At 37.9% G+C, this 18,300-nt stretch overlaps 1 protein-coding gene across 2 annotated transcripts in view; it reads right to left on the bottom strand.

The window, feature by feature from the left end:
* LOC133655092 (transmembrane protein 238-like) overlaps nucleotides 1-18,300 on the bottom strand; it is a 35,321-nt gene that overhangs the window by 9,473 nt on the left and 7,548 nt on the right. The window contains exon 2 of one of the 2 annotated variants that reach the window (XM_062055003.1): nucleotides 16,391-16,620. The exons of the other annotated variant lie outside the window; for it this stretch is intronic. The gene's annotated coding sequence lies outside the window, so the exon portion shown is untranslated. Of the gene's footprint in view, nucleotides 1-16,390; nucleotides 16,621-18,300 lie in introns of those variants that run through there. 2 annotated transcript variants of the gene reach the window in all.

Below are 18,300 nucleotides of genomic sequence, written 5' to 3' on the forward strand. Positions count from 1 at the left end.
TGAAGGTTTTCAGTTCCATACTTTCCTATTCACCAATCTTTTGTGTTGTTCTATGAATAAGTGTAGATGAATGTGCACCTGAGTGAAGATCTTCTTGTTCGGTAATCCCTTGGAACGTTGTAATTTTGTAGTCGAATGTCAATGTTTGTTTACCGTCAGACTCCATTATCATTGTTGTTGTTGTAGTTGCTGGGAGCTCTGATATTCGTCCAGATCCTTGATGTCTTTGACAACTAGACAACTTTGACTTCTTTACTTATTAATCCATTCCATAATTTAATTCCACATACTGATTTACTAAAGGTGTTAAATGTTCTACGTGCATACACGTTTTAAATTACATTTTCCTCTAAGGTTATATTTCTACCCTTTCGTTGAGAAGAATTGTTGTACATTCTTGGGTAGCAGGTTATAGTTTGCTTTGTACATCATTTTAGATTTTTGCATATGCACCAAGTCGTTGAATTTCAGTATTTTTGATTCAATCAATAAATGATCTATATGTTCTCTATTGCCAACATTATGTATTATTATAACTGATCTTTTTGTTACACGGTTAGTGAATAAAGTGTACATTTGTAATTGAGATATGGTAACAATATGAAGTGATTTTTGGTTCAGAACATCCATCCATCCATCCATCTATCCATTTTCTACCGCTTGTCCCTTTTGGGGTCGCGTGGGGTGCTGGAGCCTATCTCAGCTGCGTTCAGAACATATTTTGCTTTATTCATTAATGACGTGTTTCTTGCTACTTTATGTTGTATATTTTTTTACAAGAGATTCCCAGTTAATTTTATCATCTATTGTTACACCCAAAAATATGTTTTCTTTTACCTTTTCAATGTCTACTCTGTCTATTTGTATTTGTGTTTGACTTTCTCTTCGACTGTCATCGAATAGCATTGTTTTAGTTTGACTGAGATTCAAAGATGTCTGTTTTTGTCAAACCATCTCTTTAATTTGTTCATTTCTTCTGTTATTTGTATTAGCTTCTGTGTGTTCTCTCCTGAACAAAACACTGTTGTCATCTGCAAATAATACTAAGTTCAAGTTAAGCACAAAGCACAGAACACATTTAAAGTGCATACTTATGGGTTGAAAGGGAGAAACTGTTATGCAGTGATTTTTGTGTTTATGAGATATTGTAAATGTTTTCCATGTAGCGATGTTGTATGGTTCTAATGAGATTAAATATAAGCCACACTGTCAACAGGGTGTGTCTACTTCAGAGTGAAAAGCAACTGTTCCACAAGTAAGCATAAAGCTTGACCAAATACTGAACAAAATCTTGGCCAGTTGGACTCTGTATTTGTTTACACCTTTATGATGTTTCATTGATAACATTTGTCTCCTCATAGGCAAGAGGATTCAGTCCCTGCCCCAGTCGCAAATAGATCCCGTTTGACTGGTTTCTGGTGAATAAGATAGGCGACCATTACTCAGATTTCACAACAGAACAGGAAACCAACAGAACGAGAAGGGGTCATATCTAGCTTATATAGCACACACATGCATTGAAATAAATATAAATACAACTAAAAACAGATGTGTTTAATAAGTGTCAGAATGTTCACAAAGAGGACACTTTAATTATGTGACATATTGACAGAAACAGAACTGATGGACAAATCTCTTCATAGACAAATTTTGACACTGAAACATTTAATACACACTGTTGTCTCGGCTTTCAAACAAATATAAGCAAGGATGCCTCGGGACGCAATTCTCCACACGCTGTGGTATCACTTACTAGTTGTCGTTTTGCTTGAAGATCGCCAGGTTGTAGTGGGTGAGTGATTGAATGGGCAACTAATGTAATATGTGTGTTGCGAGTGTATGCTATGTCAAAGTAAACAAACAAACTCAAAGCCGATGCATGCATCAAACTGTTTGCTCAAACCCAAATCAATTAAACAACAACAAAACAGCATCACTTAAACGCTTTGTACTTTCTTTTCATTTTCAAAACTAAGGTTCACAGAGCGGTTGAAAACAATTTCTGCTGGTGTCTCTTGCGTGTAGCGAGCACACCTGTGTCAGATTGATTATCAAGGCTGGGGCCTGCATTGATTGCGTGGCCGCTCAAAACCAACAAAAATGCGACGTTTGTAGTTTCTCTGTCGATGTCTCCAACACACACAATAGAATTAGGGCAGCACAGTGGAACAGGGGTTATTGTGTGTGCCTCACAATAAGGTCCTGGATTCACTCCCCGGACTCCGGGTCTTTCTGTGTGGAGTTTGCATGTTCTCCCTGTGACTGCGTGGGTTCCCTCCGGGTACTCCGGCCTGGGGATAGGTTGATTGGCAACACTAAATGTTCCCTGGTGTGTGAATGCAAACGTGAGTGTGAAAGTTGTCTGTCTGTTTTGGCAATGCGATGAGGTGGAGACTTGTCCAGGGTGTACCCCGCCTTCTGCCCGAATGCAGCTGGGATAGGCTCCAGCCACCCCCGCAACCCCGAGAGGGACAAGCATAGGGATAGCATCAGAGATAAGAGCATGGAAACTACAGCTTCATATGTAGTTGTGAAAATAGAATAAACTGAATTATTTGAGAAATCAGACTAATTTAGTGCATGGAAATGTACTGACTGTAAAAAGTGACATGACGTCAGACAATGTAGCAAAACTCTCCAATGTGACAGTGTGACCCTATTCTTGGCCGGGGTTATTGGGGACTGTTATTGCCGACGGATATATTAGGTTACACGGAGTTCTTTACTTTTCTTTTATCCTGTATCACTTTGATTTATTTTGTCAGAGAGAGACATATATACACCCACTGTGACAATCTGTGTTGGCCCTGCGACGAGGTGGCGACTTGTCCAGGGTGTACCCCGCCTTCCGCCCGCATGCAGCTGGGATAGGCTCCAGCACCCCCGCGACCCCGAAAGGGACAAGCGGTAGAAAATGGATGGATGGACCCGCTGTGACACAGGTTGGGTCAGTTTCACTGTTTTGAGTCTTTTCCTGATGTCCCTAATGTAGCGACCGCTTATGTTTTTGTATTTCTGCCAAAGCTGGAGGCGGAGCTACAGGACACCCACAGCTGATTCTATTCAATCCTTCCTATTTATTTCTTTCAATTGTTTGTTTTATTGCTGGTTGTTGTTTGATGCTGCATGCGACGCTTCACGTCCCCGGTTTGGTAAAGATCAATCCCGCCCTGCGCCTTCCTGCCCGTGCCGGCGTCCCGCCTGTTTGCCTGCTCATCGTGTTTTGTGATTTTGTGCCCGAGCCTATTCTCGCGGTGCCTTTTTGTTCTATTTTTTGAATCATTGACAGTGGGGACAATAAAAGACTTGCACTCACACTCACAGGTTTTGTTCTCTGCGTTTATTGGGGTTCACCACAGTAAGCCATGACATATACGTATAATGTCCCGCTTTTTAGAAACTTTAAAAACCTTTTTTTAGAAGTGTTGTGAACGCAGCGTGCTGGGATGGATGTCCATGTGTGCCCAATAGAAACGAGGCAGCCAGCCAGGCACAGAAGATAACTCTGCACAGCAACACTGCTGTGATTTTTGCTCATTGAGAAATGTTTCTCTGCTTGCATCAATCAAGCCCAGTCGATGTCCCGCCCCCGAGAGCCATATATACCACCGTGATTGGTAGGTTCGTTCAGCTCCGCACACAACACAAAAATGCCATTCATATAAAACTCTCAGGCCGCCCTGACATTAAACTTTCATACTAACGTGGGGGCCGCAAAATACCCGCGGACCGCGAGTTTGAGACCCCTGCTCTAAAGTAACAGTACTTTTGAGTACAATTTTTGGCTACTCTACCCACTTCTGCTGGTTAGACTATTTTAATGTCCTTGGCTGGCGTTAGACTCCTTCTGGTTTGGTATGGTGCCAACTAGTAGTGCTACGCTCCATTTTCCTTGCCAATCTACTTCACGGTTGCTCTTGTTTTTGATAATTTATTTCTTTAATTCAATGAATATCATCGGCTTTTTCTTCTCAGCTAGGGTTGCCAACTCCCTGATAAAAAAAAAATAAGGGACACATTTCAGGGCTGGTCAACATAATTTTTATTTTGCCTTTTTTATTTGTGTGAAAAGAGTTTTATATTATCCACAAAAGTTGAAGGGCAACTCTACTCTTTTTTTGTTGAACCGAGTTGCATCCATTCAACCTTTGTGGATTACATGGTCCGATGACTGACAGTCTACACACACATTTGTATACTATTTGATTCCAAGCATACCAGAATTAGATGTGCAGGTTTTGCCGTAACACGAATGCATGGGAAACAAATTGTTCTATTATACATCTTTTGTGTTTTTATATTGTGGTCTTTTGTCATTGAATACAAGCAAAATAAAAACATAAAAAGAAAAATGTATAAATTAATACATACAAGCAAATTGCATGAGTTTAACACTTATAAAACATATTAAGCATTATAAAGATGAACACATTACTGTATGTTTATGTTCAACAACTTAGATACACAACCAGTGTTTTGAGAACAAGATATTATTATACTAACACAAGTGGTTAAATGACACTCAGTGCTAATAAGTTAGCATGTACCTCATTGATGTGATAGCTACATGTGGCTTCCCTGTCGGGACAAAAACAATCCCTGAACTTTCCCAATTGTTCCTTTTTATAAAAGAAAAACATGCCACTGTGGTAATAAGTCACATTTGGAGTTTGATTGCCGGATACGAATAGAAGCCAGAGAAGTCGATCGTCAATGAGTTAAACAGTTGAGCAATCAGTCACGCTTAGCCTGTAAGCTGCTGTCATTCGAAATAATCTACAGATATTTTCACACACTATTTTTAATTCTCAAATGATACCACTGTATTTTTAGTCCGAATGGCATATGACCAATAGTCATATTAGAGAGAGTGCATTGACACTTGGACTTCACACGTAGGTGTGAAAATACAAAAAGGCAAATATGAAATCAGACTAATTTAGTGCATGGAAACGTAGTGATTGTAGAGATGGTATAAGTCTGTTGATGAGCGGGGCCTGGTTTCTTCCAAACATGATGCCTGGCAATCTTTGTCTAATCAGACCGGAAAATGTAGTTTCTCATGGTCTGAGAGTCTTTCAGGTGCATGTTGGTAAACTCTAAGAAATGCAGGCTTCCGTCTGGCCACTCTACCATACAGGCCAGACTGGTAGATTGTCCTTCTGGAAGGTTCTCCTCTCTCCACAGAGAAATGCTGTAGCTCTGACAGAGTGACCATCAGGTTCTTGGTCACCTCCCTGACTAGACTAAGATGAATGCAGCAATGTACAAAGACATCTTGGATGAAAACCAACACTTCCCATCCAACCTGATGGAGCTTGAGAGGTGATGCAAAGAGGAATGGGCGAGACTGCCCAAAGAAAGGTGTGCAAAGCTTGTGGCATCGTATTGAAAAGACTTGTCATTTTGTTTTGCGGAGGGATTTATGCCATCTCCTTTTTTTTTCCGTAATCTTGGAAAACAGGCCACATCTAATTTTGTCTGTAGAATATGTCATGGGCCAAAATAAAAAATATATATAGAGTGATGAGAGCAGTAAATGGCTGCACTTTGAACACTCCTGTATTAAGTTAATCAACAACCAAAGGTAACACCCACACCAGGAAGGCAAGATGTAAAACTGGTCCTTCAGCTTTGTAGTTAACTGGGATCAAATTTTATGTAATTATACCTGACCAGGGCAGCACGGTGGAACAGGGGTTAGTGTGTGTGCCTCACAATAAGAAGGTCCTGGGTTCAATCCGGGGCTTGAGGTCTTTCTGTGTGGAGTTTGCATGTTCTCCCCGTGACTGTGTGTGTTCTCTCTGGGAACTCCGGCTTCCTCCCACCTCCAAAGACATGCACCTGGGGATAGGTTGATTGGCAACACTAAATGGGCCCTAGTGTGTGAATGTGAGTGTGAATGTTGTCTGTCTATCTGTGTTGGCCCTGTGATGAGGTGGCGACTTGTCCAGGGTGTACAACGCCTTCTGCCCGAATGCATCTGGGATAGGCCCCAGCACACCCGTGACCCCAAGAGGGACAAGCGGTAGGAAATGGATGGATGGATATACCTGACCAGGAAAACTTTTAAACCACACACGATATATACAGTATATTTGTTCAAGCCAGTAATGATACCAATAACTTCCTGCTTCTCAAGGCAAATACCAATAACTTATTTATTTTTTAAATTTAGATTTGACTGTAGTTAAGCACTCCCCGTGGTAAAAAAAAAAAAAAAAAAAAACTCAAACAAAATCGGATTTGACAAACTGTCATTTTAGATTTGTTCTAATGAAATATGACACCACTATTGAGGTATAGTGCTAACATCACATCAATAAATTAGTAATTAATCCTATGTTCTGATTTCCATCCATCAGAGTGTGCAGGAGAGGAGCTGTCACATTATATTTTGCTAGCAAACATACATCCAGACAAAAAGCAGCAAGTAAGAAGTACAAACTAAGGACTCAAATGGTCTGCTGGCTGCAGTGTCACCAGCGATGATGGAGGGCCATGGTCTTCTGCATCTCTGATATCGCTGCGGTCAATTGTATCACTTTATTTGGCTGTATCGTTTTATTTTTGATGATATGCACAGGTGTATAGTAACGCTCTACATTTACTCCGTTACATAGTGATGGTCAGATGAAGCCTCATGAGCCATTGAACCACTTAGACCAATTGGTTCAAGAATGTCTCAAAGCTTCAATGCATGCTTCAGCTTCTGCTGGTCACATGTTTACTTACAAAAAGCTGTATCTTAATAACATAAAATGTGATGCACTGAATTTTTGCATGTTATGACTCTTGGAAATGACGATGAATTACAATAAATGTTTGACTGAATGGTTTTGCTATGTATAATAAACACTGTTTTTAATGTCTTGTGTATTTGTATTTTGCCAACATGGCATAGTTTTATATACATGGTGGTTGTGTAACGTGCTTCACTCACCTTGAGAAAATGGCATATGGGCTTAAAGAGGAAGATGACACTATAATATAACTTGTACAATGATGTAATGAACAGGGAATATTTAGTTATTTTTTATTATAAGCGATTCTTTTTTTTCCTGACAGTACCTCACCATCATCCAACTATACGTTTTGTAGGCGGTCTTATTTACGTTGCTCCACTTCGACAGCGTCTTCTCCCCATCATCAAGGACTGGAGTGGAAGAGGTGTCAAAAGATGTCGCTAATTGTTTTAATGACATTCATACTTTATTTAAATCAATAACAGAGCAGCATCTCCTCATCCGTGGCTCACTAGTGCAACAACGCTTGAAATGGGTCCTGTGAAAAAACGTCCGACCGGAACTCCAATAACTAAAGTTCCGTGGGTGAATTATGTAAACCCAGTACACCGGTAGTTTTTAGCGCTTTCATAGCGAGTCTACTGACAGATATACACTACCGTTCAAAAGTTTGGGGTCACCCAAACAATTTTGTGGAATAGCCTTCATTTCTAAGAACAAGAATAGACTGTCGAGTTTCAGATGAAAGTTCTCTTTTTCTGGCCATTTTGAGCGTTTAATTGACCCCACAAATTTGATGCTCCAGAAAGTCAATCTGCTTTGTAGCTTCTGTAACGAGCTAAACTGTTTTCAGATGTGTGAACATGATTGCACAAGGGTTTTCTAATAATCAATTAGCCTTCTGAGCCAATGAGCAAACACATTGTACCATTAGAACACTGGAGCGATAGTTGCTGGAAATGGGCCTCTGTACACCTATGTAGATATTGCACCAAAAACCAGACATTTGCAGCTAGAATAGTCATTTACCACATTAGCAATGTATAGAGTGTATTTCTTTAAAGTTAAGACTAGTTTAAAGTTATCTTCATTGAAAAGTACAGTGCTTTTCCTTCAAAAATAAGGACATTTCAATGTGACCCCAAACTTTTGAACGGTAGTGTAAGTAAGAACTTTACGCTACTTTGTATTAGAAATGGCCCATAACAAGAAGATAGAGGGAAAAAAAGGAGCTTAGCGACTACGGCATCGGTACAGACTACAATGACGAACGCGCGCAAATTTTAAGGAGTTATGCAGATCCCAAATACACATCAGCAGGTACCAGAAGGCAAGAAAGGTTGGTTTTACATAATATTGTGAAACAAAACGCCAGACAATAGGTCTGCTAACAGGTGCCATTTTGGGGTCCTTATACACACACACCATAATAATATTGTATGTTGAAGCACAGTACGTCAGACTACGTCAGCCGTAACGCTCAGACAATCCATCAAGCGGTGCGGCTTCATAGCTTACCAAAATTGTACTAAAACATTTTGACAGATTTTTGAGTGCCGTGTAAAATTTTCTATATTCTCAATAAAACATTTAAAGTTTTGGCGTTGTCTACTGGCGTCCTCTCGCAGTCTACACATATCTCTCATGTGTGACGGCTAGGGATGTCCGATAATGGCTTTTTGCCGATATCCGATATTCCGATATTGTCCAACTCTTTAATTACCGATACCGATATCAACCGATACCGATATCAACCAATATATGCAGTCGTGGAATTAACACATTATTATGCCTAATTTGGAGAACCATGTATGGTGAAGATAAGGTACTTTTTAAAAATAATAATAAAATAAGATAACTAAATTAAAAACATTTTCTTGAATAAAAAAGAAAGTAAAACAATATAAAAACAGTTACATAGAAACTAGTAATTAATGAAAATGAGTAAAATTAACTGTTAAAGGTTAGTACTATTAGTGGACCAGCAGCATGCACAATCATGTGTGCTTACAGACTGTATCCCTTGCAGACTGTATTGATATATATTGATATATAATGTAGGAACCAGAATATTGATAACAGAAAGAAATGGGGGGAGGGAGGTTTTTTGGGTTGGTGCACTAATTGTAAGTGTATCTTGTGTTTTTTATGTTGATTTAATAAAAAAAATAAAAAAATAAAAAATAAAAAAACCGATACAGATAATAAAAAAAACGATAATTTCCGATATTACATTTTAACGCATTTATCGGCCGATAATATCGGCAGGCCGATATTATCGGACATCCCTAGTGACGGCCATCTACTGGTCACACTTATCATTACACCATGAACCAAATGAAATAGCTTTGAGGTTGGTAAGCACAACCAGAATGAATATGTACATTACAAAACGAAAGGATTTTTCACCTTATTGTCCAAGAAATACGGTACTGCTTGCAAACGCATTCAGTTGGCTTGTAAGCGAGCCTTCTTTCTGCCTCGTGACTCTGTTTCACCAATCCAATGTAAGCACAAGGGACGTTTGAAGCAAATCAAATGTAGCCTGGCATACTAAATTATTTGCAGGCAAAGAAGAGCAAGCCGTCATTTGGACCACTTGTAAAGGCGCAGCGGCTTGTGAGGGCCTGATGGTCTGTTCGCAGCGTGAAGCGTCGCCTCTAGGGTACATGTGCCACCTCTCACAGGCCAGTGCCTTCCTCTACCCTACTGAATACTTTTGCTCTGTCGGAAGGAGTGCCCTTGCCGCAAACGCCAATTGGCGCTCAGTCCCCTGCTGCAGTTGAGACAAAAACTTTTTAGGGCACCACACCTCACTGTCGTAACATGCCAGCACATATTATAGACTGTATGCTACATAGATCGCATGACTTCAAAACAACATCGATCTCATGCATTCAAATCATCCACAATATTGTTATTCATACTTTAATGATGTAGGAATTAAACGTCTAAATACAACAACTTTAGACATTGACATGTAAACCAGCAATTAAAAATAGTTCACTGCATAGTTCGTATAAACAGTAATTAGTCAAACAGTTCACTAAAACAGCGATATTTGTGTATGTTTCTGATTATAGCAGTGGAAAGATGTACTTATCTATGATATCCAGAGATTGACAACTACTAGCCCTACCTAATTAGTAAACAACATTCTCTTTTTCTACTGTATTTACATTCCCACACAGCTAAACAAGCTGAAATCATCACAACCGCCCCTTAGTGTACAAAAGGCACACAGCGTACAGTAACGGTGACAATAGAGGAAACTGTGTTATTTGACAAATCAGACTAATTAAGTGCATGGAAATATACATACTGTAAAAAATGGCAAGTCGGACAAGGCAGCACAAATCTTCAATGATTACTTACAAACGAGGAAAACATTTATATCATGTGTTATCATTGGTTTCCGTAGAAATGTTCACATTTCAGCCTACAAGAATTCCACTTCCAACGAGAGAAAACACGTTCTGGTAAATGTTTATGATTTTTAGGTTTCACGCACGCACGAACATCATACAGAACAACTACTGTACAGTTGCAGTCCAAGAATCAATAAAACATAGCTACTAAAAAAATCATAAGATATTAACCAGTTACTCAACACTTGAGTGTTTTTTTTCACGGAATACTTACCTACTCTTACTAAAGGATCTATACCGTCGAAGTGAAACATGCGGCCCGCGGGCCGGATCAGGCCCGCAAACAGGTTCAATCCAGCCCGCAAGATGAGTTTGCTAAGTGTAAAATTGAACTGCATTTTTAAATGAAAGAAACTGCTGTTCTAAAAGTGTCAATTGGATGTCACAATAGCAATTATGTTAGGCAAGCAAGTAGTTTATATTGGGGCGAGCAAGTATACCAAGCAAGAGGTACACGGTAAAGCGTCTCCTCCCCCTCGACCCAATGTAAAACAAATGGGAATAAAATAAACAATTGGTAACCTCACTTGGGGGGGCATAGCTCAGTTGGTAGAGTGGCCGTGCCAGCAACTTGAGGGTTCCAGGTTCGATTCCCGCTTCCGCCATCCTAGTCACTGCCGTTGTGTCCTTGGGCAAGACACTTTACCCACCTGCTCCCAGTGCCACCCACACTGTTTAAATGTAACTTAGATATTGGGTTTCACTATGTAAAGCGCTTTGAGTCACTAGAGAAAAGCGCTATATAAATATAATTCACTTCACTTCACTTAAAATGCTGGACGAGACACTGCACAATGATATAATTCTGTGAAAAGTATTTTCTTCTGTGCAAATTTAAAGAAAGTCAACAATGGAGATGACAAATGAGGTAGTTGATACACAGAAGCGTTTTTATTTAGGCTTCATTTTGTTTTCGTTCAACCATAGATGGTCTGCGACTTAAAGTTTAATTGGTTTGTAGAAACACTAAGATTAATTCTAATTTCCTTGAGTTCTTAATGGTGTTTTTGAAACTGCACCAATTTTTTTTCCTCAGAATTTTTTACTAACTTGAAGTGTTTTGTCAAGAGGATTATTTGTAACATGTACATTTTCAGGATGTCCTTGTTCTATTTTGGGCCAAAGTAAAACAAAGAAAACAATCTGAAGTTATCGTAGTTGTATTTTTAAGTTATTATGCCATGATTTTTCCCGTCCGCCCACGTGGGAATAGATTTTCCTCCATGCGGCCCCTGAGCTAAAATGAGTTTGACACCCCTGATCTATACTGTACATTATTACTTCACTAAACAAACAAAATGTTCTTATTTTATTCACATGTCATTTCTATCTCAATATAGCCCTATGTTTACTGAACAATTTTTCGTCTGCTTTCTGTATTAAATGTGGAGGAGCGATCACATTTGTCACAGGCACCTCTTTATTTATTTTACTTTTTTTTTTTTTTAATGTATTTATTTGCACAATATATACAGTACAAAAGGTAACATTGTAAAAAAAAAAAAAAAAAAACAGACAAGAAATGAGTAATGAGAAATACGTAATAAGGATTAAGATATAAGTGCAGGTGACAAAAGAAACCTAAAAAGGTTCTCACCTAAAGCAGTAAATTAACAAACAAAATTAAACATAGTATATAAAAAATAAGATAACATCAAGTAGTCTACCTTGTGTGGATTGAGTCTAGGAGCGTGTGTGTGTGTGTGTGTGTGTGTGTGTGTGTGTGTGTGTGTTTGTGTGTGTGTGTGTGTGAGGAAGTATAGGGCTACTTTATAAGGTAGAAAAAAATGGAGAATGTTGATTCATCCATCTGGGCCTTAATCTATGTTTAAAGTTAGTGAGTTAAAATGAGGAGTTTGCAATACATAAGTGATTATTCCAGAGTAAAGGATCTCTGTGTTTAATGGAAAACTGGCTAAGAGTGATACGGCCAAATATAGTACGGAGATTATCAGTTTGTTTAGTATTATGATAATGAACTTGCGAATTGGTCCTAAAATAATCTTTGAAAGGTGTAGGAAGCGTATTAGGACTGAACTGTGTTGATATCATAAATAGATAGTATATTTAGTTTCCTAAATAGAGGAGCAGATGGAGCCAAATAGTTAGAGGAGGTAGCTATTCTTACAAATGTATTTTGCATAATGAATAATATGTGTACATTTGATGTATATGTACTAGCCCAGACAATTTTGCAATAGATACGATATGGATAAATTAAACTGTATTAAAGAGTTAAAAGGCATGCATGATGAACCAAACCCCTGATTCTTCTGATGATACCAAGAGATCTTGACACTTTATCGGTTACTTAACCTGTGTTCTGTCCATGACAATTTTTCATCCACTAGGATACCTAGAAATTTGGCAGATGATACTTGGCTAATTTCGATTCCTCCAATAGAAATCTTAGCACTCTGTTTACAGTATGTTTTGTTTTTGCTTGCAAACACAATAAAGTTGTTAGTTAGTGATAGCCTATTAACAAGAAACCATTTAGATAGCACGGCTATACCAGAATTAGCTTCCCTAATGATGTTTTCAAATTTCTTGTGAGTTAAGATCAAATTTGTATCATCAGCAAACAGAATCGGTGTAAAGTATCAAGATACAGCTGCCAGGTCATTGATGTAAATGAGAAATAGTAGGGGTCCAGGTATAGACCCCTGAGGAACTCCACATGACATCTTAAGTTTGGATGAAGAACAAACACTGACCTACACATATTGCTTACGGTTATAAACATAACTAAACAGCCATTTAAAAGTAATATTTTGAAAACCATAGATATGTAATTTATCAAGTAAAATAGTATAATCAACAGTATCAAAAGCTTTAGAAAGATCAAGGAATATTCTAAGAGCAAATCCCTTCTTATTAAAGGGCAGCATAAATATTCTCAACCAACTGAACAAGAGCCGCATCGGTGGAATTATTTCTCCTAAAACCATACTGGTGTTCATAGAGGATATTGTGTTCATTCAAGTGATGCATCATTCTTTTATAAACCAGTTTTTCCAATATTTTAGAGAAGCATAGTAACACTGATATTGGCCGATAATTATTAAAAAGTCTTGGATCTCCGGATTTTTGCACAGGAGTAACTTTGGCTATTTTTAAATCTGATGGAACCTCCCCAGATTGCAGGGATAGGTTAAATATGTGTGTAAGGGGTTTACTAATATAGGGGGAAACTGATTTAATCAATGAAGCACCTATATTATATCATCATGACCAGCTGCTTATATCTTCAAGATATAAATTAATTCCAATACCTCTATTTCATTAATATCTTCAAACTGTAATCTAGATAATTGCTATTTGGTTTTCCCATATCCTTTGACAGTGCTGAACCCACATTTGTATATTTACTATAACAACAGGGTCATTATACATCTTGTCACCATCCTTGAACTGAGATGGTAGGGGTGCATTCGATTTTCTTTTGTTGAGAAGTTCATTGACAATTTTCCAAGTGCATTTAGTCTGATGAGACTCTGAATTTATTGGAAAAGTACTTTTTTTTTGTTATCCTTAGCAAATGATAACATTCATTTTGATATTTTTTCATAAATTGCAGAATTAAGTGGAGTGGGATTTATGAGGAATTTTTTATACAATGTATTTTTAACAATAGAAGACCTGTTGTAAACCAGGGTTTCCAAAGACCTTCAGCCACTTTCTTCCTGGTTTTGACCAAAGGAAAGCAGCAATGAAAGGCAGAATTAAAATATTTAATGAATGTCTGGTAAGCATGCTGTACATCACAATGTTCATAATCATCATCCCAGGAAATATTGCCTATCAACCTCTTAAACTGTTCAGTATTCCTAGTGTTAAAAATTCTAAATTTAGGGCTGTTAATTGCTCCCACATGTTCAGTCTTATTGGGCAAGGAAAGATGGAATACAGGGAAGTGATCTGATATATCAGTTACCAAAATATCTGATTGAGCTACATTATTTAGCAAATTTGTAAAGATATCAGTAAGAGTTGCAGAAGAACTCATAACTCTTGTTGGCCTGTAAATCACAGGATAAGGACAGTTGGAGTACATTGTATTCAGAAAATACGCAGTTGATACATTATCTTTTTTAAATAGATCAATATTATAACCCCCTAGAAGGAAACATACCTTATTTTCTTTATTAATTATATCTAGTGTTAATGCAAGAATAGCATTGAAGGGTGTTACATCTGTATCAGGGGGTCAATAGATACATCCTACTATAATGTTCTTGCTAGAGATGTCCGATAATGGCTTTTTTGCCGATATCCGATATTGTCCAACTCTTAATTACTAACCGATACCGATATATACAGTTGTGGAATTAACACATTATTATGCCTAATTTTGTTGTGATGCCCCGATGGATGCATTAAACAAAGTAACAAGGTTTTCCAAAATAAGAGAACAACTTTAACTTAAGTTATGGAAAAAGTGCCAACATGGCACTGCCATATTTATTATTGAAGTCACAAAGTGCATTATTTTTTTTAACATGCCTCAAAACAGCAGCTTGGAATTTGGGACATGCTCTCCCTGAGATAATCCTAATACCCACTACAACTATGGGAAATACTATACTTTGACTTTCACAAAGTGCATTATTTGTTGTTGTTTTTTAAACATGCCTCAAAACAACAGCTACAAAAACAATGAAAGCACACAGTGAAGTCAGTCCAGAGTATACTAGAGTAATAATAACATAGTCCTCTTTTAGTAGACTGCCTGGCATACTGTATAACAGGAAATTATAAACTGGGCTCCATCTGCCCTGCTCTAACGTATTTGTATGAGTAACACAAATGTGCTGCAAGCTAGTGGTGAGTGCTTGAAGTGGCCTAGCAGTCAGCCAGAGCTTCTTATAATAATAATACCTGGGATTTATATAGCGCTTTTCTAAGTACCCAAAGTCGCTTTACATGTTTTTCTTAGCTTCTAAAATGCTGCGTTGAGACAGGGCACCTCTGTTCACTGCAAGCTGCTTTCGGTGTTTTCTTTTCCTCCATCTTCCGCTTGCATTCATTGTGTATCTCCTTATGATTCTTGAAGAGGTGGGAGATCAAATTGCTCGTATTAAAGGAAGACGTCTTGGTTCCTCCTCGCATAACCAATTTTTTGCAGTCATTGCAAATTGCCAGTTTTTTATCTGTCAGACACACTTTAAAATAATCCCAAACCATAGACATGGTGTCGTTAGTTAGTCACCGAGCGAGCTCGCTTGTTAGCCACGGCTACAGCACCGGCAACAACACACTCTGGTTATTGTTATGCTCCGCTCGCGGTGGTTTGATGAGGTCACCAAGCATCGTCAACTCCTGTGTTGCGTGTGGGAGAGGGGAGAGGGGAGAGAGGAGGGGCTGCTGACTGGAAGACGCAACTGCTCTGTACTGCTCCCTTCATCCGTGTTTTACCGGATATGTACCGCTCCGTACAGCGGCGTTTTAAAAAGTCATTAATTTTACTTTTTGAAACCGATACCGATAATTTCCGATATTACATTTTAAAGCGTTTATCGGCCGATAATATCGGACATCTCTAGTTCTTGCCATTAAAAAATGAACATGAAAGAATTTCAACAAAGAGATTCAAAATCAGTTGAATGACGCTCAAAAGCAAGATCATCCCTAGAATAAAATTGAAGCCTGTTATGGACATAAATTGTCACACTACCTCCTACTCTTTCTGATCTACAGGAGTGAACAGCATTATATAAATACATATCATAAAGCGTTTTTGTTGATTCTGAGAGAGCAATGATTTGACTTTGTTAAATATTTCTATTGATTTCTATTATATTGGCCTTAGTGTGTGAATGTGAGTGTGAATGTTGTCTGTCTATCTGTGTTGGCCCTGCGATGAGGTGGCGACTTGTCCAGGGTGTACCCTGCCTTCCACCCGATTGTAGCTGAGATAGGCTCCAGCACCCCCCCGCAACCCCAAAAGGGACAAGCGGTAGAAAATGGATGGATGGATTGATTGATTTCTATTATGAAAATTTGGAAAATACAGTCAGCCATATGAGTGCCCCAACCACCTCCCAAACAAACACCACACTATGCACTTGCACAAATGTTACTGTAGATGAGGGATTGAACAGTTTTTTTCCACTAGCAAATAAGGTACCACAAGGTACAATTTGTGTGCACCCATGTATCTCCCAAAACACAACAAAATGTTACATTGAAGTACTGTACATTTAACTACTGGTCAACTTTATTCTAAAAAAAAAAAAAACATTTGTCACAAAAAGAAAAACACAGAAATTCACTATTTACATTAAGAAAAACAAAAACATTTTCTTCTTCTGCTTGCATCCCTTTTGCCTTTAGTTGGAGCTTGTCCCTGAATAAGAAATCATCATTTAAAAAAAAAAAAAAGGGTTCTGTCTTTTTAAAAAGCAGTACTTAAAGTCCAGTCGATATGTTAAGGGTAATCTGACCTGCGAAGAAGAGGAGGAGGAATGTCAGTGGCATGAAACATTATTGAGGGGATTGTGTTTGTAACCAGAAGATGCACATAAACTATTTTACAAGCCTGTGCTTTACTCTTCAAAGAATATGTATTGCTGGATGAAAAGATGATGACACGGGTGGTAGTGGTGTCGTGGTACTGATTAGATAACAATAGGCCTGCAAAACCTGTCAAATTTACTTTACATACATTTAAATTAAGGACAAAAGCCAAAAAAGCTCAGTCAAGGGATGAACAGTATAAGCAACACTAACAGAAATACGGTACACATTTATTACCCTACCATCTTACAAGTAGTTAGACTTAGACAAAGTTTATTGATCCACAAGATAACATTGTGGAAAAATGGGTCATAACGCCCCTAAAAAAGTAAAGTTTAATTTATTTTTTACGTAGTTATAGAACAAAACAGAAATAACCTAAGGCCAATTGGTGAAATCATACCATAACATTTAAGATTGTTCTGTAAGAGTAGCTCAAGGATCCATATTGGGCCTCCCATTTTATTTGCCTTAAAAATCTCCCTGACATTTGTTAACATGTAGACATTTATCAGACAAAATATATATTCTGTTTGTGTGTGTGTTAGTATATCTATCTCTCTCTCTCTCTCTATATATATATATATATATATATATATATATACACACTACCGTTCAAAAGTTTGGGGTTACCCAAACAATTTTGTGGAATAGCCTTCATTTCTAAGAACAAGAATAGATTGTCGAGTTTCCGATGAAAGTTCTCTTTTTCTGGCCATTTTGAGCGTTTACTTGATCCCACAAATGTGATGCTCCAGAAATTCAATCTGCTCAAAGGAAGGTCAGTTTTGTAGCTTCTGTAACGAGCTAAACTGTTTTCAGATGTGTGAACATGATTGCACAAGGGTTTTCTAATCATCAATTAGCCTTCTGAGCCAATGAGCAAACACATTGTACCATTAGAACACTGGAGTGATAGTTGCTGGAAATGGGCCTCTATACACCTATGTAGATATTGCACCAAAACCCAGACATTTGCAGCTAGAATAGTCATTTACCACATTAGCAATGTATCGAGTGTATTTTTTTAAAGTTAAGGCGAGGTTAAAGTTATCTTCATTGAAAGGTACAGTGCTTTTCCTTCAAAAATAAGGACATTTCAATGTGACCCCAAACTTTTGAACGGTAGTGTATATATATATATATATATATATATATATATATATATATATATATATATATATATATATATATATATATATATATATATATATATATATATATATATATATATATATATATATTTATGTGTACATCAGTGACGTGCAGTCAGGGAAGGCAGGTGAGGCGGGGCCTCACGTGCCATCATGGAAAGAAAAAAAATGTAAAAAGAAAAAAAATGTATTAAATTGTTATATGTATCCAGTGATTATACTATAAAGTTATTTTCCATTTAACTTCACCAGTTTTAGATTATTTTTATTGAAAATCGCTGAATTTTCACATTTGCCGTTCAAATACTGAGAAGAGACTTGCGGTGAGTCACCAGCCAGTTGAGCCTCGCCATGGATTGCGCAATGACTCGGCTAACTGCTGGCCTGCTGTGCAGTGAGACCGTATTGCTATATGAATTATATTATAAATTTCCATAGTTTAGTTAGCTGAGG

This window comes from Entelurus aequoreus, linkage group LG08, assembly GCF_033978785.1.
Source record: "Entelurus aequoreus isolate RoL-2023_Sb linkage group LG08, RoL_Eaeq_v1.1, whole genome shotgun sequence".
Taxonomy (NCBI): Eukaryota; Metazoa; Chordata; class Actinopteri; order Syngnathiformes; family Syngnathidae; genus Entelurus; species Entelurus aequoreus.